General features: G+C 38.3%; 1 long non-coding RNA gene across 1 annotated transcript in view; it reads left to right on the top strand.

Moving 5' to 3' along the window:
- The first annotated feature begins 157 nt into the window (after positions 1–157).
- The window catches only part of LOC308196801, a 72,858-nt gene continuing 47,490 nt past the window's right edge, over positions 158–25,525 (top strand). The window contains exon 1 of the long non-coding RNA XR_013952411.1: positions 158–603. This is a non-coding gene — a long non-coding RNA (uncharacterized lncRNA). The remainder of the gene's footprint in view (positions 604–25,525) is intronic.

Raw genomic sequence — 25,525 nt, 5'->3', positions numbered from 1 at the left:
TTTAGCAGCACAGTAACCACAGTGTAAATAAAGGTCAGTGCAAGGCAACCAGTGTAATGCCCAAGTAGTTTTTTGGGTGGGATTTGCTGTTTGTGCTGTGCTTGCCTAGCTGCGCTACCAGCTGTACGCAGGGTGTAGAGGAGGCTGAAGAAATCCCTATTTTAGCTTTTTCCTTCCAAACAGCCCACACGGTCATGTGAATATCTTAGTGTTTCCCTGCACTTGTCTGAGTGGGCTGACCATCGTGATTCACACTGTCCAAATTAAAGCACTCCATGTGCCTGGATGATGTTGCCGATACCATCCTGTTGCTGCCTGTGATGTACAGTGTTTGGTTTTCACCTGCTGGCCTCCATCAAATGGCTTTGAGAAGCTGGGCTGGGGATCCCAGCCTGCTGAAGACAGGGGGCAGGCTGCGCCTTTGCTGGGAGCTGTGGCCGTGGCCAGGCAGAGAAGCTGCTCTGTGAGCGGGCAGTCGGGAGCTGAAGAAGGAGGAGGCCCTAGTGGGGGCATGGAGACCGTCCCTAAAAAGGACTCTAGGATTTGTTGCAGTCCAGAAAGTCACTGAAGAATCAAGTCCAGAAGAAGAGACCTGCCCTTGGAGTGAGTGGTTCAGTGGGCAGGGGGGGGCCTAGGGTGTGGGCCCTTTCGATTGTCTTCCCTACTCCGACTCTTCTAGTTTTTTTTATTTGTTTGTTTTCTGATAGAACCTAGACTTCTTGACCTTGAAGACTGTCTTCTAAAGAAAACTTGTGGCTCTTTAGAAGGCTCATTTTCACATGACCCAGCTCAAAGCTTTGGCCAACATCAGGCCCTTCTCCAAAACAGTTCTGAAAACATCATCATTGCATTTGCTTATTCTCATGACTGCACTTTCCTTGTCTTGTGTCCGTACCATGCTGATAGTTTGGAAACACCCAGCACTGTAACAGCTGTTACAGGAACGGCATCTCCTGCTGTTAAACCTTGTCTCATGTACATTGTCATGCTCTTTGTCCTCTGTGATGCTCAACTCCATGTTCTTGAAGCCCAGTCTGAAGGAACATCTTCAGTAGGTAGCTTTCTGCCTGTTAATTTCCACTTACTCTTGTTTCCCCTTTAGCTAGTTTATCTGATTTATACTTTTTATACTTTTGCTGACTTTTGCCACTTTTTCCAGAGTAGCATATGTAGTGCTTTGGCAAATGGTTTATTAAAATCGAGATGGATTATACTTACAGCATTTTTCATGGGAATAAAATAGATAAGAAAGATTTTGGACTCTTGTGACATGATCTGTCTTCTGTAATTCATTTGATATCCTTTTGTTTTCCAGTTTTCTTCAAGATTTGTGTGAAAGTTTTGTGTGTTATCTGTAGATGACTGATGGGTCAATACTACCAAAATGAGTTTCTTCCCTCCGTCTTTCTTCTCAAGTGTAGGCACCATATTTGGTTTTCTTCAGTCATGTGGTACTCCCTCATTTGATGGATTTATTTAATATCCATGCTATCACACTTGCAATTTCATGTACCAGTTCTTTCGGTGTTCTGTGATTAAGATTATTCTGCTACCTAGACTTGACAGCAATAAGCTTTTTGGATTTTACTTCCATCTCAGTAATTTTTGTCTCTGAGAACTCATTAACTGTCACATGTCTGGTCCACTGTTCAGTATCAGTTTCTTTATTTTTTCAATTAATGTAAATACTAAGTTATTCTGGGAGCTGTAGCTACATTTCATGTGAATTCTACCCTACTGTGGTTAAAAACTTCATGATTCTTTTTTTTTATTCTTTTTTTATTTTTTTTTTAACATAGGGCTAAAGGACTGTCTCATGCTCTATATTCTTTCTTCAGTCTTTCTGGTTCATTTTCAGCAATACTACCTTCATCTCTCTGTTTCTTGAACTCTGAGGACATAGGTGCTTGTGAGGTTTTATCTTGACATCGGAGTGAAATCAGCAGTTACCTTTTTCCAGGGATAAGTTCTCTTCTGGAGCCTTCTCTTCTAAGACTTCTTCCTTTATATTCAGCAGCTTTAGCACTGCTTCCTTCAAGAAATTCAACTTGACTTCACATACTTCATGGATTATCTCCACTTTTTTAATGAAATTGTGGCAGTAAAGGAAGTGATTATGGGACAGCAGACTGATGATGATGTCTTGCAAATAAAAAAGATGATGAGAGAAAGTGCATGCACCTCTATGAAAGTACTGTGGACCACGGACAGAGCTTTTCATTATACTGAAGCTATGTACTTCCGTTAGCGTTGGCCCTTTTGTGACCTATGGAGGTAGAGGCCCAAAGTTTCAGAAATACTCCAGAGCGGCTCGTCGTGGAGCAGATCACAAAGTAAAACCAGAATTTTAGAGTGTTTCTGTGGAAGAATGTGAATGCATTGATCTACCTTTACGGACTTTTTTTCAGAAGACCAGCAATTAGAGGCTTTGCAGACTTTGTCAGCTTTTTCTTTCTGAGGAAACTTCATATGTAAAGAATGATCTGATCTTGGGGTGGGTGCAGAAGAAGCATGCCTTTTCAAAAATGTTAGCCAGCTCTAATTGCTCTATGCCCAGGCCCTAGCTGTACAGCGAGAGCTGAATTACTCTTAACTGCAACCATCTAATTCTTTGTGGACAACTCAAGGACCTTTTGTTACCTTCTGCAAGCAGATTAAAGCCACAAAGCAGCAGGGAGATGTTTTTAGTTTCCATGTGGTGTTTTTGTGGAAACACAGAAATTAAGAAAGGGTACCTTGCTTAAAAGGACACGGAAACAATTGCAAGTGGGATGCTGCATTTGTTAGCTTTACTGTAGGTCTGGTCTGCCGCTGCCTGTAGGATGCATTCACTGTGAACCATCCATACAACAAACTTGTGCCTCGAGGGTGCCTCGAGGAAGAGGATGAGGGCTTTATGGTACCTGCCTGGTCATGGGTCGTCTCTCTGGCCTGGTTTGGTGTTGCTAGCATCCTGCAGGGTCTGCCAGCTGGCCTTTCTTCTGGAGGTGAGCAGCTACTGCTTGTTGCGAGAGGAGGTTGGGAAAATAGGAGGCAGTGCTGAGCCACGGGAGGAAGGTGACTGTGTCTCATGTCCTGGCATTGGAATACAACTTAGGTTTCAACTGTCAGTGTGTGATCTGTCCAGGCTACAAAGCAGGATGGGAGGGCTGGCTTTGTGAACTGCTCCGTTCTGGTGGGGTTTGGTAGCTCCATGGCTCTGTGCTTCAGACTCAGCTGTGCTGTTCCCACGTCACCTCAGCAGTGCTGCTGTTTCCAGACATGGCCTGACCTCGTGAGCCCTGGAGGTGCCACTTGGGTCTATGAAGTGATGCTTGACTTTGTGGGGAGCTTCTCAGGTTGGAGCACCTGACACAAATCCAGATTTTCATGCTCTGCTAATGCTGAGTTAACCACTCTTCCTGGAGTGGAGTGCTGGAGAATTCAATGCAGATCCACCCGTGTCTTTGCAAGTGTCAGTACAGGTCTGATAGCACCAAATCAGGGCAGGAGGCTAGTCCCTGTGAACTGAGCTGCCTCCAAATGTATTACAATTTTGCACAAGTTACACCATATTCCCTAATACCTTATGAAGGTTCATGTATCTTAACCTCAGTTTTATTGCAGCAAATGGAGTTTAGTTCCAAAAATAACTGGCTGGGAAAAGCAGTGTTCCCAGACCAAACAACACATGCTGTAACATAAAGGCAAGTTGAATTAGCTGGAGCTGCATCTGTAGTAGATGGCTGTTTTGTCTTACCAAGATTCAGTGTATGTGAGATTTTTTTTTTTTTGAGATGACATTCAGTATATTTATGGAAGAAGTTTCTGACAGGTAGAGGTGAGCCTATAGCAAGAGCTTAAAGATGCATGTTTTTAGCTGTCTGTTTTCTTAGGATTCAGGAAAGGAATAGTTTGATTATGTGTTTCTGTACCATGATCATGTTATACAAATGCAAGGTAATCTTCAAGCTGCATACTTATGGGGAGTCAACAGAACTTAATGGAATTTCTCCTTTTTTCACTGTAAGATGCAATCTACTTTCTTCTTATTTTCAGGATTGTCTGAGAAAGCAAATCTAGCCAGCTTCCTGCTGTTGCAGGTACCCTGTACCCATTGACAGTACCCTTGATCTCTGACTCTTCCTGTTTCACACTAGATTTATGTCTTACATTGTTCTGCACTACATCTGAAGATTGTTGTGGGATGGCAGGAAGGTTTGCATCTGTGGTAAATGTGAGCATGAAGAATGGGTGATTTGTGATTGCAAAAAGAATACAGCTACTTGTTTTCTATTTGATCATTAAAACATGATCTCAGCATGTAATACACACTTGAGGCATACCCCTCAAAACATGAGTTGAAGTCATTGCTAAATTTTTGTACTTTTTTTCTTTTATTCTATCAATATTTACTCAGCTTCATGTGGACTGAATCTCAGCCACACAGCTTAGCAATTAGCTGTTCCCCTGGATGATTCAGTCAGACGTGTAAGGGAGAACATGATGAGAAATTGCCACCAAGAGTGTTGTAGCACACATCTTCTTCATGTATGCATTGACAGAAATGGATGTCCAGGAAGGAATCTCCCTGTAGGAGCTCTCAGCTGAAAATGTTTCTTTTACAGGTGCCTGTAACTTGCTGTGAATAAAGGGATATGAGGCATCTGCAATGCTGTCAATTCTAGAGACTTAAAATATGGAAATGGATGACAACTACTTGAAGTCTGTATAGGTGCCTTTTTTTCTTTTTTTTTTGTCTTCCCTTTTTGGTTGGGGGAAATGGTGGAGCAGTTCTGTGAACACTACTAAGGCTCAGTTTCTGGAGTGGCACTGGATTTGATAAAACCCTTGAGAAACCCACAGTTATCTGCAGGATTCAATAGTACTGAGAAGCTGATTATGTAAAAGATATTTAACAGGCTGGAAAGGATGGGCAGCAATGTTTGTTCTCTTTCATTAAAAAAGAATCAACAGCAGGATTCAGAACTTAGTGTTTTGCAATTTAGAAGTTTTAGGCTATGTTAACAAATTAGAAGATTAAATTACAGGAGTACTTTGATTAAAAAACAAAAACAAACAAAAACAAAAAACAAACACCACAAACCAACTAAAAAAAGATGGTAATGTAGGATATTATAATGTTGTTTGTCTGAAAATATCACTTTGATATATAAATGGTATAATTTATGAATGAAAAGTTGCCGAGTTGTATTTATGTTGGTGTGAGAATTTCATTTTGCTTCCAGTTATGTTTACTGGAGGCCATCACAGTTTGTACAAGCAGTTCCTTGTGTGTGGGATAGTGACTAATAGGGTGACTGTTACTGGTATATGTGTATGGAATCTCTTAGTTTGAATGATTTAGGTTTATTATTAAAAATGTAGAATTACATTTTTGCTTAAATAGATAAACATAACCTCAAGGAAATAACATTTTTTACTATGTGGTAGTATCTTTTGTCTTAGACCAAAACTTGCAAACATTTTTTTTTTGTTTTTTTTTAAATCTGATTTGCTCTTAGTTAAGTCTCTGCTCTGTAATGTTTAGATTGCCAGAGACCATGGGGAATATCTTTTTCTGTTGTAATTAAAATTGAATAGGGTCATGTTTATGTTACGTCTTTGAAAGCCTGTCTTTGAAAGCATGCAAGAGAGCCCCCTTCAGCAAGGGATATGCTGTAGGCAGGTGTAGCATATAATGATACAAGAACATGTTTTTCAATGTAGAAAACTTAAAGACCAAAGTTTGACAACAGCAGAGAGAACTGAAATTACAATTTCTAGGCAAATGTACTAACCTAAAATCTGTATAATTGTTAATGACATGAGCACAATAAAATAAAGGTAAAGAATCGCAAAATCTCATCAACCAAATGTTCTGAAATGGTTGGAGGGAAAAGGGATATTGTGCGGAGCGGAGTGGATCATTATTCAGACATTTGTGATCTCTCCAGCACAAACTTTGGTCTGTGCTGCCACTGAGGTTAACATTGCGTAGCCTTTTACAGTCTCAGTGCTGCAAACACTTGAGAAATTTACGGTTACATTGCAAAGCTGACCAGGTTATAAGTTCATCAAGTGCAAGTTCACCCCCTGCCCATCCCTAAGAGCTAAAACCAAGGGTTTTATTTCTGGCACTAATTTAAGAGAGCTCATTCTGTTCTGCTGCTCCTTAACATGCCCAAAGCTCTGTGTTGCTGTTGTTTGAGCCATTTTTCTTTCTTTTCCTGCTCTAATTCCTCATGGGTGATGCCCACACCATTTAATTTCTGCCCAAGATTCGAGAGTCTGGATACTTTTCAGCCTGGTTTTTTTTTTTTTTTTTTTCCAAAAGTCTGTGTTTTTGCACTTGAATGCTGCTCAGCATTGCAATGAGTGTCCACAGCAATGGTTTGGTTGTGGGGGGGCTGCAGTGGTGGCCTTTGAGAAGAGGCTGGGTCTTGTTGGGCACAGCTGGATCCAGCCAGCTCCAGTGGTTCCACTGCAGGGCACAGCTGGGCCCTCAGCTACAGGTGTAGTGCTTCTGTAAAAGCGTATTTAAAAAGAACAGAAAATGCCAGACAGATTGAGGGAAGGAGAAAGAGTGAGAAACAGCAGAGAAAACTGAGGTTGGAGAAGGAGGAGGAGGAGCTGCTTCATGGTGCCTAGCTGACACTCCCTGCAGCCGATGGAGGAGCCCATGCTGGAGCCAAAATGGTTCCTGAAGGCCTGCAGCCTATGGGGAGAGCCCATGACAGAGCAGAGAAGGTGCGAGAGGGAAGGAGCCACAGGGAGAACTGCGCTGTACTGCCTGCAGTGCCCTGCTGCTCCCCCTGCACTGCCCTGGCCTGGTGGGGACTGGGGAAGGAGGCAGGGAAGGTGTTACTTCAATGTTTGCTTCTCTTGGCAATACATTGAATGAATTTTTCCTTGAGTCGAGCCTGGCTTGCTTGTAAGTGGTAGATTTTGTTGGTTTGTGACAAAGGACCTCTAGTAGTTAAAAATGTCTTTTCTAACATTGCACTGCCTTCAGTGAGCTTATGGCTGGCATTAAATGTACAAGTGTCTGTTTGCATGATTTGGACTTTGAATTTAAGTGCTGTTTCTCATAGTTTCAGTATAAAACAGGATGAGACATTAGGGATGTTTGCAACACGAAACAGATGGCTGTTGCTTTGGAGGAAGCTAGTCAGAGAACTGCAACTCAGTCTAATTAAGCAGTTGACAGGTTGAGTCTCTCATCTTTTCTGAGCAGTCTGCAGCAAAATTTAAAACCTTAATCCTGGAAATAGTTAATTATAAGCATCATTTTGGCCGTGCAGGTTGCTTCATTGAACCAAATGGGATTTCTCCAGTAAGCATTCACTTGTGCTGAAGTGTTTCCAGGTTTTGCATCTGTAATCTGTAAAGATCTTGTGTAAGGTATTTGAAGCTCAGGCATGTCAAAACTAGTCCTCGGAGAGATATAGATGCTTTCTTAACTGCCCCCACCCCCCAGCTTTGTCAGCCCAAGCCCACTTTGATGATATCTATCTAGACTGCACCACAGAGGGTGGTCAGTAGGCAGCTCCTGTGGTTCTGTCCTGACTAGCTGCATATACAGGTTTTTCAAAAGTATTTCTGCTTCTAGCAGGACTTCCAGAGGCACCAGGACACGTCAGTTATTTAACCACCAGGTGTTTGAAAAGAGGATAGGCATTTCAATTACTAAAAATGCTCATAATATCCACAAGGTGCCTCTGCATCTTGTGAGTTCAGCTGAAAGCTTGAAATGAGAAAAAAGCCTAGGTAACTTTCAGCATTTTAGGATGTCTGACAAAGATTTTGAAACAACCCTGAAAATGTTTGTTGAGTTGGATGCGTTGCTTCAGTTTTGGGTGGGAGAAGGTGTTTTGTTCATAGAAGGAAGCAGTTACGGTACAGAAGAAGAATGAAACAACATGAACTTGTGTTTTCTGTTCTCCTTTGCGTTTGAAAAGTGTAGGTGTAGCTATTAAAATACCTCAGGTTTTATCTTCCTCGTTTTGAAACCTATGAATTTAAAGTAGTGGCACTTAAACCTTTTGCTCCTAGTTTCAGTTCTAGAAATACTTGTTTGAAGGACCACGTACTTGTACCTCTTTCTCCTTCATGTTTCTGGGAAGGACAGAATGACAGTAACACTTAACATTTTCCATCTATACGAGGAAACCAGCATTTCTGTCCCTCATGTTATGGATGATCGTAATGAATGAAGTGGAGGTTGAAGTTTGCTGAATTATAAAACAGAGCTTGCATGAGTTTGTTGGTCTGTTTTGTAGTGGATCAAAAAAGGGCCGTTTTTCATTGTTGGTTGCTTTTGTAGAAAAGGTATTGTGATATAGTTTGTGTGCCATTGCTCTGAAAAGTATGAGGAAAACCATGGGTTTTCTTTCCTCTTGCAGTATGTGTTAAATAAAAACAAACCATTAAAATTAGCCTGCGGTGGTATATATTCTAATTGATGTAAAGGTTTTGTTTTGCATAGATGCAGTTCAAATCATCTCTAAGAATAGAAAAGCTTTTAATATGCGCTTTCTATTCACCTGTGTTGGTTTTTATTAACAGGTTGTTGCTTAACACCATAATTCATACTTCATTTATACAACACTGTCAAATGTTCTGCAGTGCTTTGCACAGTTTAACAGAAGAAAAGATATTGCTAAAGGACCGATATCTGACTCTAGAGCAAGTAGGTGAGAATTGCTGCATAGATGTATCTCTTCCAAATACCCAGCCTTCTTACTGAAGTGAGGATATATTTGATAAAATTATACATTTCTTCACCTTACTTTTGTTTTTTATAAATGTCTGTTCCTTGCTGGTTAGGTTTTCTAAATGTAAGATGTAGGAAATTGAACAGATGTTTGGAGAACTACTTACCTATCTCAGGGAAGAAATGCATAAAGTGGTATTTTCATTGTTGTAATGAAACTATCATTACATTTGCTTGTGAGGCTTGAATTGGGTTCTTAACAGAAGCATGTTCAACAGGCAAAAAATATTAAATGGCATAAAACATCATGTGATGTTCAGATAATGAAAAATGTATCACTTAACAGTGTTTGCATTATTCAGAGTTGTACACATACAAGTGTCTGCTCTAATCCCTCGCCAGCATGTTGTCTTGGTAACCAGTTACCTGCACACCTGCTCAGCTTCTGCAAGTAAGAGAAAATGGATGGTTATTGGCCACAAATATATTGAAATGGAATATAAAAATCTAGTGCAGTATTAATATTTAATAAGGCTGTGCCTTCTAACTTTAGTGTTTAGTCTCTAGCAGCAAGTTTTATATTTGAACAAAAAGAGATTTGCCATCATTCGTGTTACTTCTTTCTGCAAAGCAGGGAGAAGTCAAATTCAAATTCCCATCTAAAGATCCTATAACACAAAGAAAGAATAGCAGTAGTGTGCTATGCTAGTGGCAGGCTGCTGAGTGAATATGTTGGATCAATTAATAACTGTTGTGGAATTGGTCCCTTTTCAAAACAATTCCTGTTTGTTGCTGAACTAAGTTATAGGTCAGTTCCATAAAGGTATTGACCTGAGAATTGGAAATGGGAGGACTGGGTTTAGGGGAAGAAGGAAAAACTCTGGTAGGTCTGGCCCAGGAAATGCCTTCTGATTTGGCTGAACTTCACTGACAGATCTTTCCCTTAACTTGAAATAATTTCTCCTGGTGCAAATACTACACTCAGCTGAATCCCAAGAACACTGGGACTTCAGGAGGTGGTAAAGGAGGTGGCTTGTTCTTTAAATCTAAACTTTAGGAATAATTACTAGAAAAATGTGACTTTTGACTGACCAGTATTTCATAATTTGATCTAGAAAAATCTAAAGAAAGCAAAAAGGTGAGTAGAATACCTAAACAGGTGAGAATAGATATTCAAGCAGTCTTTCAGCATAGAAGGACCTGGTGCACAATAGCAGCCAGAAGTAAGCCAGAGAAGCTATGGGATTGTGGTATGTATGATGCTGTCTGCAAGCTGACTATACCATTATAGGAAACTTCTTCCTAGTACGCAGACAGAGTGAACTTGCACTTACTGACTGCTGTGGCTGTAAACCTATGTATGTACATGTCCGTAGCTACAGATGACAAATTAGACGTTATCAAAATGCGTAAAAGGGCAACCACTTGAAGTTAACGAGAATGCTTATTTAGATTATGTACCATCAACTAGCTATGGCAATGCATGACACTCCAGTATTTCCTAAGCTGAAGATACTCTAGACATCCATTGCTATGGTATTTGTTATATGTAGTTCTGGAGCTATAGAGGACACCTGGGAAAGATTTTGATGCGCAGCACCGCATTACTTTAGAACAATTTTGCCTCATGGTACAAAAATGGGATGCATTCATGCCTGTGTTTATTGTTTCAATTTTGGTCTAAAATATTAATCATTATGAAATGAAAAATTACATGCAGTTAGAAGACCAGATTTTTTTAAAAGGCAGACTAAACTTGTATTTATGTCAAGGTACAGGTCTGCAGGTGGCTTGAAAAATGCTCTTTACGTCATTTGCTTTTGTAATGCAGGGTCTTGCGTAAGTTTCTGGTACAAAGAATTGAACTGTGTGATCTGTAAAATGGAATTCAGCTTCCAAAAAAAGGCAGGATATTTATTTTCTAAATTATGTGCAAACATCTTGCATTCAAAGCTGGTTTTGGTATTATTGTTTCTGTTCATATTTCAGTAGCCTTGACAGCATGCTAGATACTGCCCACGCAGAGGAAGACAGTTCCATTGCACTAATGTATAGATCCCATTGTTTTTGCCATATATCTTGTGCAAATGAATCACCAAAAAAGATTTTCAAACTTTATATTTACTCCTGTGCCAGCTCAGAAGTTTATACAGGATCTATGATCTAAGATGAGCTGGATCTTTTTTTAGGATTGTAATTTATAAACAAATACAAAAGCTGAGTCCTGTAGATTTGACATTACAAAGACTCGCTATTAATCCAAGTCTCAAAGGGTGAATCTAATGTTATTGTACTGGCAGGTCTGAAGGCTGGGGGTTATAACAGTTGTATGTGAATTGTTATTTTCTTTCCTTTTGTAATTCTCTTACACTGTAGAAATGTACTTGTTAAGATACACTGCTTTTGGCATTAGTCTGATAGGTTCAGACAATTGAAAGGACAGTTTTGTTTGTGTTGTGCTTTATGGGTTTTGTGGTAACAAGCACAAGGATTCTGTTAAATATCAGGTTTTATACCTCAGGATAATCGGATTGAAGTGCTTCTTGCTTTCACAGGAATGTGAACTTAATAAAATGACAATAGTTTGACGTATAAACTCAAACCCTGTAGTTCATAAGTATGAGAAAGCATTGCTCTTGCTTTTAGACTGGCTATACCATCTCAGCCATGTGGGGAAGGTACGTGAGGCAGTGAATCTAGTTAATGCGACGTGCTTACTCCTTGTGCTCTGTTACCTTACCTCTCTTATTCCGTTGGGAATGCTGGAATAATGGAGTTAGTGTGTCAAATGCTAAATAAAATATCTATGAGTCTTGAGAAATTTAATTCTGTTTCTTATGACTTTAAAATTATTAAAGCTGTAGATTCTAAAATAAGAAGAATTATTTTGGATTGTTTAAGGCATAAACCAGGAGGAGCAGCCAATGGGAGCACTGCCAAGGTGAGAGCAGGGCCCGGAGGCAGGTTCCCCTCTGCTCAGCCCTGCTGAGGCGCAGCCGCAGCGCTGGGGCTCCCCAGTGCACCAGAGGCACGGACATACAGGACTGAGTCCTGGGAAGGGCTACAAAGACGGTGAAGGGCTTTGCAACATCTGACACGCGTGGAAAGGCTGGGAGTGTTATAAACTGCTGATGCCAAATGTCAGATGAAAAGATAAAGTGAAATAAAGGAAGTATTTAAGAGCTGTATTTTCAGAACCAGCCTCTGTGTTTCATCTTGAACCTGTAATCATCAGCAGCTGTGAGGAAGAGGGGATATGAACATTATTATTTTAGTGTACAAACTTAGTTCTGAATAAACACTTTCTTGCAGATGTGTTTCTGGGCACAAGTAGAAAATGTCATTGTGAAGTGTTAGCACCAGTTTATTATGCAGGATTATTGTTGACAGTGCACTATGAAAAGGAGCAATTTTCTTGTGTAACAGTAGAATAAAGTGCCTTCAAGTTTAAAAAAAAAAAAAGGCAAACACGCAAAAAAAGAAAAAACAAAAATCAACAACAAAACCCAAATCAGAATTACACTGTCTAGAATGCTGCTTATGACAAAAATTAAGTAATTGTGTGGTGAGATGGAAGTCAGATGTCCAACTTTAAGAGGAAACCTTACGTTCACTACAGTAGTTTTTGAAGTACCAGGTTAAACGTAGAGATGACTAACAGCTCCAAGTGGTCACTTTTGGCAAATCAAGATTAACTTGTTTCACACATCTCATTGCATTGCTGAGGATGACCTCCTGTGTGGTTTTGCTTGGATTTTAGAGCATGTTGTGATTATTTGAGCATTTTACTTGGTCCGTTTCTGGACTTCTGATCTAGAAGTAACTTCAGATGCATGTTGGCCCAGAAGAGAACTTCTGAAGTGTTGTATAATGAGGGCAAATGTATCAGCATTACTTCTGCTTCTGATTACATCTTTGTTCTGTGGTTGGATCTGAGTTAGTAGTGTGTTGGATGTATTGGAAATTTCTGGTAGGTTTCATGTATCTTTGTACTGAAAGCTTTACCTGTAAAGAAATTTCTAATCATGCTCTAACATAAAGACTTCCTGAATCAGTTAAGTAAGGCTAAACTAGTGCCTTAAATTTATCTTAATCCATGTGATAATATTTCTATTAAAACTCTGAAGATGAAATTTGATGGTTGTGCATGGAAAACTGAGATACAGGAAGGGGAGGCACAGTCTGTATGTAATAATTTTGGTCAGTGGTTGCAAACAGTGATGCAGCTTTGAAGGCAAATTTGAGAGAACTGCCTCCATGCCTTTTTTACATTGGAGTAATTCATGTGAAGTAAGTATTCTCAACAACGTATTTAATCACATATTTAGGTTTCTTTCCATTACCAATACATTGGAAAGGTTGGTGGTAACTAGGAAATCAAAACAGCTTCTCTGTGGTGGCTGCACATCAGTTGATTCCTGCACTGGGTTTGGGTGCTGGAACAACATGTTCCCTAGGTGTGCAGCCATGGTCTTCTCCCTTGTGACTGAATGCTCTTCTGGCCTTGGGAACTCCCACCCCAAATCCATGTAAGTGAGGGTGAAGGTGGTTTGGATCACAAAGTCACAGAACCACAGAATGGCTGCAGTTGGAAAGGACCTCTGGCAGTCATCTGATTCAACCCCTCCACCTCAAGCAGGGTACCCTAGAGCAGGTTGCCAAGGACCACGTCCAGGTGGCTTTTGAAGATCTTCAAGGAGGGAGACTCAGCAGCCTCTCTGGACAACCTTTTTCAGTGCTCCAAGACCAGCACAGTAAAGAAGCTTTTCCTGATGTTCAGACAGAACCTCTTGTATTCCAGTTTGTGCTCATTGCCTCTTGTCCTGGCACTGGGCGCCACTGACAAGAGCCTGGCTCCATCTTCTTTTCACCCTCCCTTCAGGTATTTATAAACATTGATGAGATCTCCCTGAGCCTCCTCTGAGGCTGAACAGCCCCATCTATCAGCCTCTCCTCACAGGAGAGGTGCTCCAGTCCCTTGGTGGTCCTCTCTTGGACTCGCTCCAGTACGTTCATGACTCTCTTGTAGTGGCAGGTCTAGAACTGGACACAGTGCTCCAGGTACAGCCTCGACAAAGCTGGGTAGAGGGGAAGGAAGAATCACTTCTCTTGACCTGCTGCTGATGTTAGTAATGTCCAGGTTAAAGGATTGTCAGTGTCTATGTATAAGGCTAATGACTTAAATTTGACATTGCTGCCTGAAGAATGCTTATTTTCTTTGAGGAGAAGTGCTTTTGAAAACATCTTTGAAAAATAAAACTATGAGATCGTAACTGATAGAACAAAATACACTGCAGTTATTTTTCCAATGATTATACTGATAAGCTATCTGTTCTTTGCTCATCGCTGTGGTAAATTTATTAGGATTAAAAATGAAATAGGCTGTTAAAAGAGTAAAGACAATGATAGGTTGGTGCGAATCTTTGAGCAAAATGTGAGTAAAATGAAGGTGAATCAGACTTCATGGTTAATTCTAGAAGATCTTCAGGTTGATTTTAAGACCAAGCTAGACTTAGATTTTAGATTAAAAAAAAAATCATCTTGAAAACAGACAGCACAGGTAAAGTCTTTCTGTGTTTGTCTGCTTATTTTACTGTAGTTATGTTTTTCTCTATGTCTGTTTTTCCCTTCTCTATGTCCATTTGGAAAACAGTTGGTATAAGGTCATATGAAGGAAACAGGAATAGCATTTTCAAATTAAATTTAAATGTTTCAAAATGTTCATAGTTTGTTGAAGCCCTGCATTTAACAGTACAAGGATATACTCAATTATAAATGTTAGTTATATTGATATAATTTAGTATTTTATGGGATATGCAGTCTTTATTAGCAGACTTTGAGAAAGCATGAAAAAAAATAACCCACTTTCAGATTAGCATATAGTTAAAATCTAATTAAGGCAGTACCCATTATACAGGGTTATAATTTACAATTTAAAACAATTGCCTTGTAAATCAACTAAATATGCATTAAAACAAACAAAAAAACCTTAGCAATTCTTGACCTTTTAAAATCGGAGTAATCAATCCAGGCTTGTTCTCTGCTTTAATGCACACTGGCACCTAAAGTTTAAATGCCAAATGGTGTTTCTTTTCTCTCATGTGGGTCTGAGGACATCTGTTGTAGAAGTTAAGCAGAATGACAGCTTGCTTTGTCTGATGGGTAGAGTTCTTGACTGCGATTTTTGCTTTCTTCCATAGGAAGTCGTTAATAGAAATTCACTGGCCTGCAGGGCAGAGTTAATTTGTCACAAATATTAGGTCGATGTAACAGGAATAGAATGCAGAAGAACAATAGGGAGGGATTTTTTTTTGGACGTAGGCTCTGTTTGACTTGGTGATGCCAAACATTTACCAATAAAGAAGTTCTGTCTAAACACAGTGAAAATTCCTTGCCTTTAAATAATTGTGCTTTGCATACTTTTTATATGCTCACTGCTGTATATTTGAACAAAGAAGAAATTTGGAGATATTGTCCTTAGGTTTTTGTATCAGATATTCAAATATTTCAAAGCTGTTGATTTTTTAACTTTAAAATGTATTTATTTATTTATTTTGCATATGAATCAGTGTTTCATAAGAGTTCGTATTAAATAAGTATGTATTCTGAAAGGAAATAGCTTTATTTTTTCTTGTTTCACAGTTAGAAAATGTTGTATTCTTTTTCAGGATTTAAATTACCCAGGTTTCAGTCTCAAGGTGCTTTTTTTCTCATTTGAAATAGTGTAATGCTATCATTTTCAAAACCAGAAAAAGCTCATAACAGGGATCATTCTGAATAAAGGTAAAGGATGTAAATACCATAATACAAAAATTGCTAAGCAAGACTAGGACCTATGGTAGTTTCTAAAGAAAGCTTATATAGGTCTTACATGCAACAAGTTTCCAGCCTTTCTCCCCTGACTTGCTAGCTAGTTTTTTAAATCCTGCATTGTTTTTTAATTGGCTAAGTGAAGGAACCCTAATTATTTCCTGAGTTGCTACAGTAATGTAAGCTGTCAGAGCGTGCACTGTTGATATACTGATTATGTATATTGAAATTCCATATAGGACTTTGCCATTTTGTAAAGAATGAAATCCTTGCTTCTGTCATGCTGAGGCATTTTTTTAACCTAATCCTCTTAGAAAGAAAAATATTTGTTGTTGTTTTCTGGGGAGTTGTCATCTTTCATCTCATGCTTCTGTCATTTAAACACTTAAGATGTTGTTTGAAAAACTTTATATGCCTTAGTACGAAGGTTTTATTTGTCAGCAAGCTAGACTGTCTGGTCTAAAATGTCAGAGAACATTCTTAGTGCTCAGACTTTCTCACACATGAAGCCAGACTTTAAGTGGTTATCAAGGAAATGGCTGCATGTTTTCTGCCACCTTTGCTCCAACCTGTATTCCTTGATAGGAAGTAGGAATGTGGTTTTAGTTTCTAGGACTCTGTGTGAGGTAGAAACATCTGAAGTGTAGCATAAGTTCCTTGGATAGAGGCATAGATGGGTTATTGTGAAATTGATCTCAAATTTATTGCCTGTACTTAGTATTTAAGAGACTTTCCAATCTCTCTGAAATGAAGATGAAATAGAAAAGGAGATCTGGCCGGAAATCCTAGGAACTGCTCAAGTTGATCAAATGGTGGTGAAAGTTTGTTGTAAGATAGTATTTTTTGTTGCTTATAATATCAAAGAAAGAAGCAAGCTTGGTCTTTCAAACATAAATTACAGTTTCCGTAAAGCAGAATTGCCTGTTTTCAGGGAGGTAAATCGTGAACAAAAAATGGTGCCTTCTTCTGAATACCACCATGTGAGGACATGGTACATACAAAGCTTCTGCTTAAATTAACAAAATGGCCTTGTGAATATTTTCAGTTGGTTCCCTCTTATACCTCCTGGCATCTTGGCTTAAGGTTGGAACAAAAAGACAAGTGGAAAGTAAATTTTACTTCAGAACAGTATTAATAGAAAGCAAATCACATGGCTTGATACTGCTTGCACATTTATAAAATTGTGCTGCATTGTACAGTTCAATTAGAAGAGAGAAAAAGAAAATATTTCTTTTCAAGAAGGTATGCCTCGATGGTAGAAGTGTTTAGAAAATATTCCTAGCATCACAGTGACCATTACAGGTTTTGATAGCTCTTGAAATATTCCCCTAACTATGCTTTTATTAGTTGCTTATAATAATCTGTGTTTTTGATGGTAATTCTTTAAGACAGAACCAGACGATGACCTGCCTTCCTACTGCTTGACATAAATCCCAGCTGATACAAAATGAGTTAAGCTGCAGTGAACTTAAATGCTAATGCTAAAGACATCAGGCAACCTGCTGTTTAGTATCAGAAAGTTTTAACTTTGGCTTACTCCCACATCTTCCTTGTTCCAATATAAATTAAATTGGCACCTCACCATCAGTAACAGCAAAAAGCTGTTCCAATTTGCAAACAAGCTGTATGCTCAAAAAAAGAGTCTTTAATAACAAGCATTGCACCAAATCAGTGCATGCGATCATGCAGGCTTCAGTCAGCATATTGTTTTTATGTGGTAAGGGCTCGGTAGCAGGGGCCTAGGTAGCAGCCCCCATTCCCCTGCAATGCTGATGGGGGGGGGGGGGGGGCGTGTTTTTAGTTTGCTTTTAGATTCTCACTGTTATAGTCTGCTAGTCATAGGCAAAAAAAATATATTAACCTCCCTATGCTGTGTCTGTTTTGTCCATGATAGCTGTCGAGTGATCTCCCTGTCCTTATCTCAACCCTTGAGCCCTTTCCATTGTATTTTCTGCCCCTTTCCTTTCAGGAGGGGGAGTGAGAGCATGGTTATGGGGGAATTCAGCTGCCCAGCAGGGTAACACTATCACATTCAGCTAACAAATAATCCCAGTCCTGGTTAAAGAAATAATGAAAAAATAAATTATCAAATACTTTTGGCTGTATGGAGGTGACATTCTGTCTCTAAGAGAATCGGTCAGAATTTTTCCTGGTTTCAGTACCCGTATAATGTCAGAATATATTCTATATATAATATTGAATATTATGTTAAGTAATTACTCTCTACAATATGTATTAATCTTTTCATGAATTACTTTTCTCTCTGAAAATAATGACCTTTCATTGATTGAGAAGGTATCTATGCTTCCTTCCTTTCTCCATTCCATGAACTTTTATGTAATGAACTGAAGTAAATGATAATTAGTCTTTCATTTAAACCTTTCAGAGTCTTAAATGGCCTAGGTTGTTCTCCTAGTTTCATCCAATCAACTGAAGAAAATTTTGATGTCTTACTTTTTTGCTAGGAGTCTGATCCCGTTGAATTATTCTGTGGCTAAGTAAAACATGAGATGTGCTTCCAAGGTGGTGCAGGTGCAGCTCACTCTTAACAGGCTGCCTTAAGTCTCTTCCACCTGTGGCATGAGGGGCTCTCATTTGCATCTGTCTCCACAGTAACTGAAAGAAAATTCTGAAATAAGGCACTGAATAGGGTGGGGGAAATTCAAGTCTCCTAATGGAGAAGATAAGCAAGTGCAAAGGAAACATGAATTTGTGTTTTATGTCTAATGGGGGTATTCTGCAGCTCTTGATTTGAAGCTGTTATCTTGCTTTTTAACTTACACAAAACAGGTATACTTAGACCCTGGAAAGCATTGCCTGTCTGTTCACCCTCAGTACTCTTACTTTATCCTTTTTTTTTTTGTTGAGATACTAACTTGGTAACAAGACTGAAGTCATTATATTTTAAGTCCTCCATCCCCTATTTCCCACAGTCTGTTTTTCTGTCAATTGCTCCTAAATCCGCTTGTTTAGAGTTTACGGACATATGTGAAGCTACATGTTGGGCAGAGCCCATCAAACGATGAAAGTAACGTATGGTTCAAACTCTGAGCAGGACAAAGAAGGTTCATCTCTTCTAAGAAGGAGATTCTTTAATTGCATTGATGAGTCTGTGGTATGCTTCTCAGTTCATTTGAAAGAGCTAATTATAGTCCTTTGGTTAAAATGGTTGAATGTTTCTTTTACTTGTCTATTTAATATTAAAATTATGTTCTTTGTTTATGTTGGTATTTACTTTCAAGAGAGAGTGAGAAATGAAAATTCTTGGAAGTGTAGTGAGAATCTCCTAGTCTGTCCCCTTCTTTCCTACTTTTTCTTGGGATTTACATTGCAGAGTTATATTGACTGATATCTTTTTTTCATATTATTTTGGTGGTGCTGAGAGACTATTGTTTTCTGAAGATGATCCTACATAATGCATAACTGTAATTTTAACTAAGGTTTTGTGACATGTTGGTAGTTGTGTTTTAGCAAAAGTCTCATCTTGAGAAGAGAACCTTTACCATTTGCATTAGTTATGATTATAATAGCTGATATTCTGAAGTATTATGGAAAGGGTAAAAGAAAGACTTTATCAGTGAAAATTGCAGTAAAGCACCTTGTTTTGGGAATTACTTTTTTTTTTTTCCAAAGGAAGAATGGAAAGTGTTTGTGTGTATTTTCATATTCTGTGCATTGATGTAGTGCTGTAACTTATTTGAATAAAGACAATTTTATTGTTGAAAGTCTCTAAATATTGTGTTACACATATTGATGGTGTCTTGGGCTATTGTCATTGTAGTTCAAACAGGTTACTGCAGTTACCGTGGTTTGCAAAATTAGTTTGAGCAAACTGATTTGTTTGGCCTTTTTGGATCTGCTTTCAGCCTGTGGGATAATGCAGTTCAGCTTTATTCTTTGTTGTTGCAAGAATTGGAAACACTTTCAAGAAACTGTGAGAACATGATAAAGAACAGCAAAAATATAATGTACAGAAAAAGATCTGTACAGTTTTCTAAATGCAGATGTAAGAGTTTTGTTAATCTGTCTGCAGAGGCTAATAGATTGAATGGTTGGAAAGGAATTGTCTAGTTTCATTTCTACTTTGATATTATCTGCAAAATGGAAAGCACAGCAAAATTCTTGTTGATAAGGAATATTTCTATGTCCTTCCTCTGCCAAAGTTCAGTGTCAGTTGTTAATGTGATAATAGTTTTTAGTATGTTGGAATGGATTGATATGACGCATATTAATATTCAAACTGTGGTATTTTCCTTCTATTTATAACCTTTCTTTGGTCACTGAATCCTTGATTTGAATATATTATTTATTTTTGAGATGTTTGTAAAGAACATCTTCAGAGACTGTTAACATTTGTCAGCTCTTGGAATGACAGCTCCAGTCACTATGGAAGACAAGTAATTTTCCTCTTGAAGAAAAGGGATGCTAATCTCCACCTACGGTAACATGTTTTGAGAAACATAATGCACTAAGAAAATGTGCCAATTACTTGGCTGAAAATTGCTTCCCTTCTGCAAGATAGACAATCATAACATTTTGGAACATTATTTATTTATTTATTTATTTTACCAGTTTCCTAACATCGCTCTGCATTTTGCAAAGTAAAACTCCATGGCTCAAAGAAGAGAGGAACATTCTATCAACTACTTGAGCAATGTTGTACTGTTGTGTGGTATTGAAGCTTTCAGTCCAGGTTATGACCCTTGTCCAGGCTCTGTAGCTAGAAAACAAATATGCTCTGCCTTAAGGAAGCGAACAGGTGACGAACCAGTATGGCGCTCTTATGTGCCCTTATGTTGTACTTAACACAGCTGTAAGGGTAGTTGTTAGCTAGTGCCCATGATGGGCAGCTTTTATTGGTGGGAAGCTGGTTTTTACCTCTAGTTTCTTAGCTGGCTTTCAGAAGCCATTTACTGATTTCTACCTACAAGCAACGTAGGGATAGTAAGTGGAAAGTCTATGTATGTGCGTGCATGCTTGTATATCTCAATGTAATTATTTGCATATGCTAAATATACTAAGCCAGAAGAGTGAGGAAAATTGCAATTATATTAATGAAGTTGCTTAATTGTGTATAATGAAATTTTTAATTTACTGCAACCTACTGAAACTATCATTGACCTAATAAAGATTATACCCTTTTACTTGTATTGTTTCCTGTTTAAATCAGCAGGAGCATATTAAAACAAACTGCTTAATTGTTGAGAAATTAGATAATTTGAGATGTAGAAGGAAAACAAAAACACTGTAATATAAAAATTGACTCTGTTTAATAAGCAGTTAGACAAAACTATCTTTTTTAAAATGTTCTGTGCCACAGGCTTATGACATTAGCAAATGAGTCATATCAAGTCACTTTACTTGGAAACATTTCTAACTTTTCAGCTGGAAGCCATTTGCAGTCATGTCTGCTAAAAATAAAGAGCTCTGCTAGTTTCACCTGCGGCCTCGTGGGCTTCTTAAGGGGCAGGAAGATGCACAGCAAATGGTCTTTAAGGGTAAAGGGAAGAAGAGACTTAATTGCAGTTCATTCCTAAGACCTGTTCTGTAACTGACAGGCCATTAACCTATACTGATGAATAATTCCTTCCCAGAGCATTATATATATATATATAACATTATATATTATGTAGTATATATTATATATTATATATTACATATATAAAATATATGCAATATAATATATATTATATATAAAAATCTATTATATTTTTTATATATATATATTTTTGTTGGCTAGGTGTATAACCAGGGTAAATAGAGTTCTATCAGGTCCCTTCTACAATGCGTTTCTTCCCATCCCACCTCTTTGTGCTCTGGTGCTCAGACCCTCCAGAGCAACCCATTCCTCCTTCCCCTGCGGCCGTGGCTTCTGTAGCCTTGCCTCCTCGTCTTCTTGTGAGGCCCTGCTGCCTCCAGCGATGTGCCTTCGTTAACAGTGTAGCTGTTAGAGGGCAGCAGAAGTAGGGAATTGACAAAAGGAACTGCCGAGGTGGAAGGGGCTAAGAAAAGTTTAGGCTGAAGTTTGGCTAAAGGTTGAGTCCTGTGCAGAGTTGCAGGAACAACAGGCTCCTGGTAGGACATAATTGAGGCAATTAGGAAAAAAGTCATGCTAACATAAAGGCTGGAACATCTGTTTAATGGTTTAGAAGAAGTTTAACGTTCGACTTCACTAATGGCACTGAAACTTTTTATCATTAATGTTCACTAAAGAATGACTCACTCTCTGATGTCTAACGACTTTTTAAGAAGTTATCCTCCAGCTGGAGCTCTGCAACTGTTGCATTTGAAGTCATAACACTCCCGGAGAATTCCAGCAGGACAAAACCTATTTTGGGGCAGTTTGTTATGCATATTTTTGGCTTCTGACTAATCCAGTTCAATTTCTTATTACTGGTGTGTGTCTGTGTTAGTGCTGTGTGCTAGTGCATAGCTCCAGCGTGAGAACAGAAACGTATTGAATGCTAAAGAAAAGTTTTTATTTAAATGCTCATGAACTTGGTTTAAATAGGGGGAAATACACAGCTGACATAAAGACTTTCTCTGTAAGGATTGTTTTATTAACTGTAACCCTGGCAATCCAATTAACTATTCAACAGTTTGAATATTTTTTTTTTCCCCAGAAATACTCTTAATACCCCCCTCCCCGCCAACCCCCCTTCCCCCAGCAATTTTCATCATCCCTCTGTTACTTTTAAGCTAGCTGTATCTTTGGAAAAGTAATAAAAGCTTATTTCTTTTATAACTTGGTTTGTATCTCCTGACTGTCACATTAACCCAGTACTACTATTAGATTTTAATAAAAGTCTACACAGCAAGAAGGAAGAGGCTTGCTGATAGTAGAGAATATTTTGTATAATTTAGCTTTTTATTTGTATTTTTTTTTATATTGGACTTTGCCAAATATCTTTTATAAAAAAATAAACAGACCTCTCTCCAATCGCCCCAGCACAATAACTATGCCGAGGTAATACTAAGGCTGTGACAAAAGAAAAAAAAATAAAAGAAATGAAAGAAATCCAGAACAAGGTCACCTTTTACCTTGCTGTGGGATTTGGGGAATGGAAAAGTGTATCAACAGTGAAGTTACGCTGCTTGCTGTGAATTGCACCTTATTTTCCATTCTTAGTTCTGATGGTGTTTTGCTTATTTGGTGGAGTTAACATAAAACAGTAGTTTTTGTGGATAATTCTAGAACATATATATGTTTTTTTTTTTTCTATTAGAAATAGCTGTTGTCACTGTGTATACATTGGTTTTAGATCTTAGAAGAATTGGCTGCTACTAGTGCTAGTAGTTTATTCTGCAAATGTAGCTTGCGAAGTAGTGTAGGGAAATAATGCCAAGCCATAATTAACTACAGCTATAATAAGGTCTACGTGTCTGTAGAAGTCAGTAGTAAAGTCTAGAGCTGGGAAATTTATATATATTCTTTCAGTCAGATTTAAAGCAATTTGAGCAAGGTTCCTTGGAATCTAACTCTTTGAATTATCAAGGTTAAAAACCCAAAGCTCTACTTTTCTTTCCTTGTATCTCTTCTAACAGCAAGAATAGAAGACAGATGTTTTAGATAATATAATATTGTAGGACTTATATATAATATAACCAAATCAAATCTATTTTTTCTTTCTTGATTTGCGAGTGATTTGCTTTAGAATTTTATTTGGAGTTTAGGAGATCTCCGAATGCTTTGCAAAATGACTATTGGCAATATATACTTTAAGTGAAAAATATTTCTGTCCATTTATGTTTGAAAGAGTGCACCAAATGTAGTTTGTTTGACTGGGAGCCTTAAAGGAAAAGAGGGGTTCTTCTGTGTGGGTGAGCTGAAGCCGAATGAAAGTGTCACTAGCTATGGTGTGCCTGTGACCTTTCTGGGAGATAACTTCCTGTAGTTATCAGAGGTAGGTCATGCTGTGGATGGACTCTTCTTTTAATAGCTAGGTTCATACTTGAATTGTCCAGCTGCCTTTTGTTTCTGGGATTGCTGTCATTAAAATTTAGTTTGATAGGTGAGCAAGAATGACACTGATTATGGATTGCCTTGAATTAGTGGTTGTTACGTTGTAAATTTATCTTTTATCTCATCTGGAAAACTTGATCTGAGAGGCAATGAAGTGTTGTAAAAAAGGCATAATGATGTTAGAGAAGTATATATCATTGGTAACCTCAGGATATCGTGGAGGTGTAGTTCATGATTGATAGGCTTGTGAGAGAGAGAGAAGGAAAAAGCAGCAATCTGCAGCTCATCTTAAAGTTCCAAAGTACTATACAAGATGTGCAAGAAATAAAGAGGAAGAATTGAATTCCTTAATAGGTAGTCAAAATAGTATGCTATAACAAATGTGGTGAGGTGATTCAGAGGCTTGAATATTTTTATTGCCTTATTGATAGGAATGACACTGGTTTATCAAAGTTGTACAAGCTTGCTCTGAGGTCTAGATTGCAGTAGAAGACAAGTATGGAACCCCATGAGTAATGATTAAAAGGAGGAAAAAATGGATTTAATGGTTATCTTCCTTCAAATGGTGCACTTTGTGAGCACAATTACTGTAAATAACAAGTAGAAAGAGGAAAAGAACGAATGTTGTTGTATTGGCTGATACTGATGAATGCCACCCTTAAGCATATAGGGAAATGGGTGAAACATTCGTTTTTGAGAAAACATTGAGGGAGGGTAAATTTTCAGGAAGATGGAAAAAGATAAAAGTATGGACGTGAAAGAGGAGAATTGGTGAATTATAGACAACTTAAAGAAAAGTGCTGGATCTGGCAATCTTTCACAAGTAATTCCATAAAAAAAGAAGTGAGAAATAACATCTAGGGCATCTGAGCATCTTGTTTGAGAGAAACTCTTCTCAAAGCTTTCTAATTTACATTTTTTTTGAAAGTTGAAGGCCTTGTAGATGGCAGAGAAGCTGTAGATGTTGTTGCATTAATTAACAAGCAAAAGAAATACATGGCAGATGAAACAGCTGCAAGGTGAATCAACTGGTAGTTAGGAAACTTTGAACGGTAATTGTGTGAAGCATCTGCAGTTGAATAAGGGTATTTCTGGAGGGTTTAGTTTGGGTCTGCTGAGAGTACTTGCTTCCTTTGCAGGTGATAACAAGGCATTATCAGCAAAAGGTGTTTGGAGGACAGGATTAGGATGAACATGCTGGAGAAATAGTCTATAAAAAGTTGGATTAAATTTAGTAAGAACTATTGCAGTGTGCTACACTTTGGAATAATTAACTGCACACATACAAGATGGAGGAACACCTGCTTAGACAGAACTGAAGAAAAGCTTGATAGCTGTATTGGATAACACGCTAAATGTGAATCTATGCTACACTGCTGTAAAAAATAAAATATGAAAGAATTGTATCAACAGCATTGCATTATGTGTAAAAGGATGTTGGCTGGATTGATGTATCAAGCTTGGGGCACTGGAATTCAAGAAAGATGGTATAAACAGCAGAATCAGGAAGTTAAGAATATTAGTGCTAGAAAACATGACATAATGGAAGAGATTCAAATAGGAGACAGCTCTTGGTTTTGTTTTGTGTTTTTCAGCCGAGATAAAAAGGGAAATGACAGGGAACCTGCTAAATCTGTAAGAAGGTATTGCAGAGGCAAAATGTAATTGGCATTAAAATTGCTCTATCTAGAAGACTGGGAGAAGTAGAGGGTTTAACTGCAGTAAGAGGGATTGAGGTCAGATGTTTTGAAAAGACTCTTATGATAGTGAGCAAGTGAAATAACATCATCCAAAACCTGGGACGTCTCTAGGACCTCTGCTGCTGGAAATCTTAGTAGCAGAAGTTACACTGTGTGCAGCCGGAGAGATGGATCCTACCTTTGGACAGGGGTGGATTAAATGACCTTTTGAGATCACCTTGATGTGCTTGTTTTATAGAATCTTTTATGTTGTTATTGTTGTTTTAAAAGGCAAAATAAAAATGAGTCACCAAAAATGTTATAGAGCAGTATTCCTTAGTAATACCCAGTGTTGCCTTTTAATGAGAGATTGTTGCT

This window comes from Anser brachyrhynchus, assembly GCF_964034855.1.
Source record: "Anser brachyrhynchus genome assembly, chromosome: 1".
Lineage (NCBI taxonomy): Eukaryota > Metazoa > Chordata > Aves > Anseriformes > Anatidae > Anser > Anser brachyrhynchus.
The sequence above is the reverse complement of the archived record's forward strand: the minus strand, read 5'-3'. Positions and strand labels throughout refer to the sequence as shown.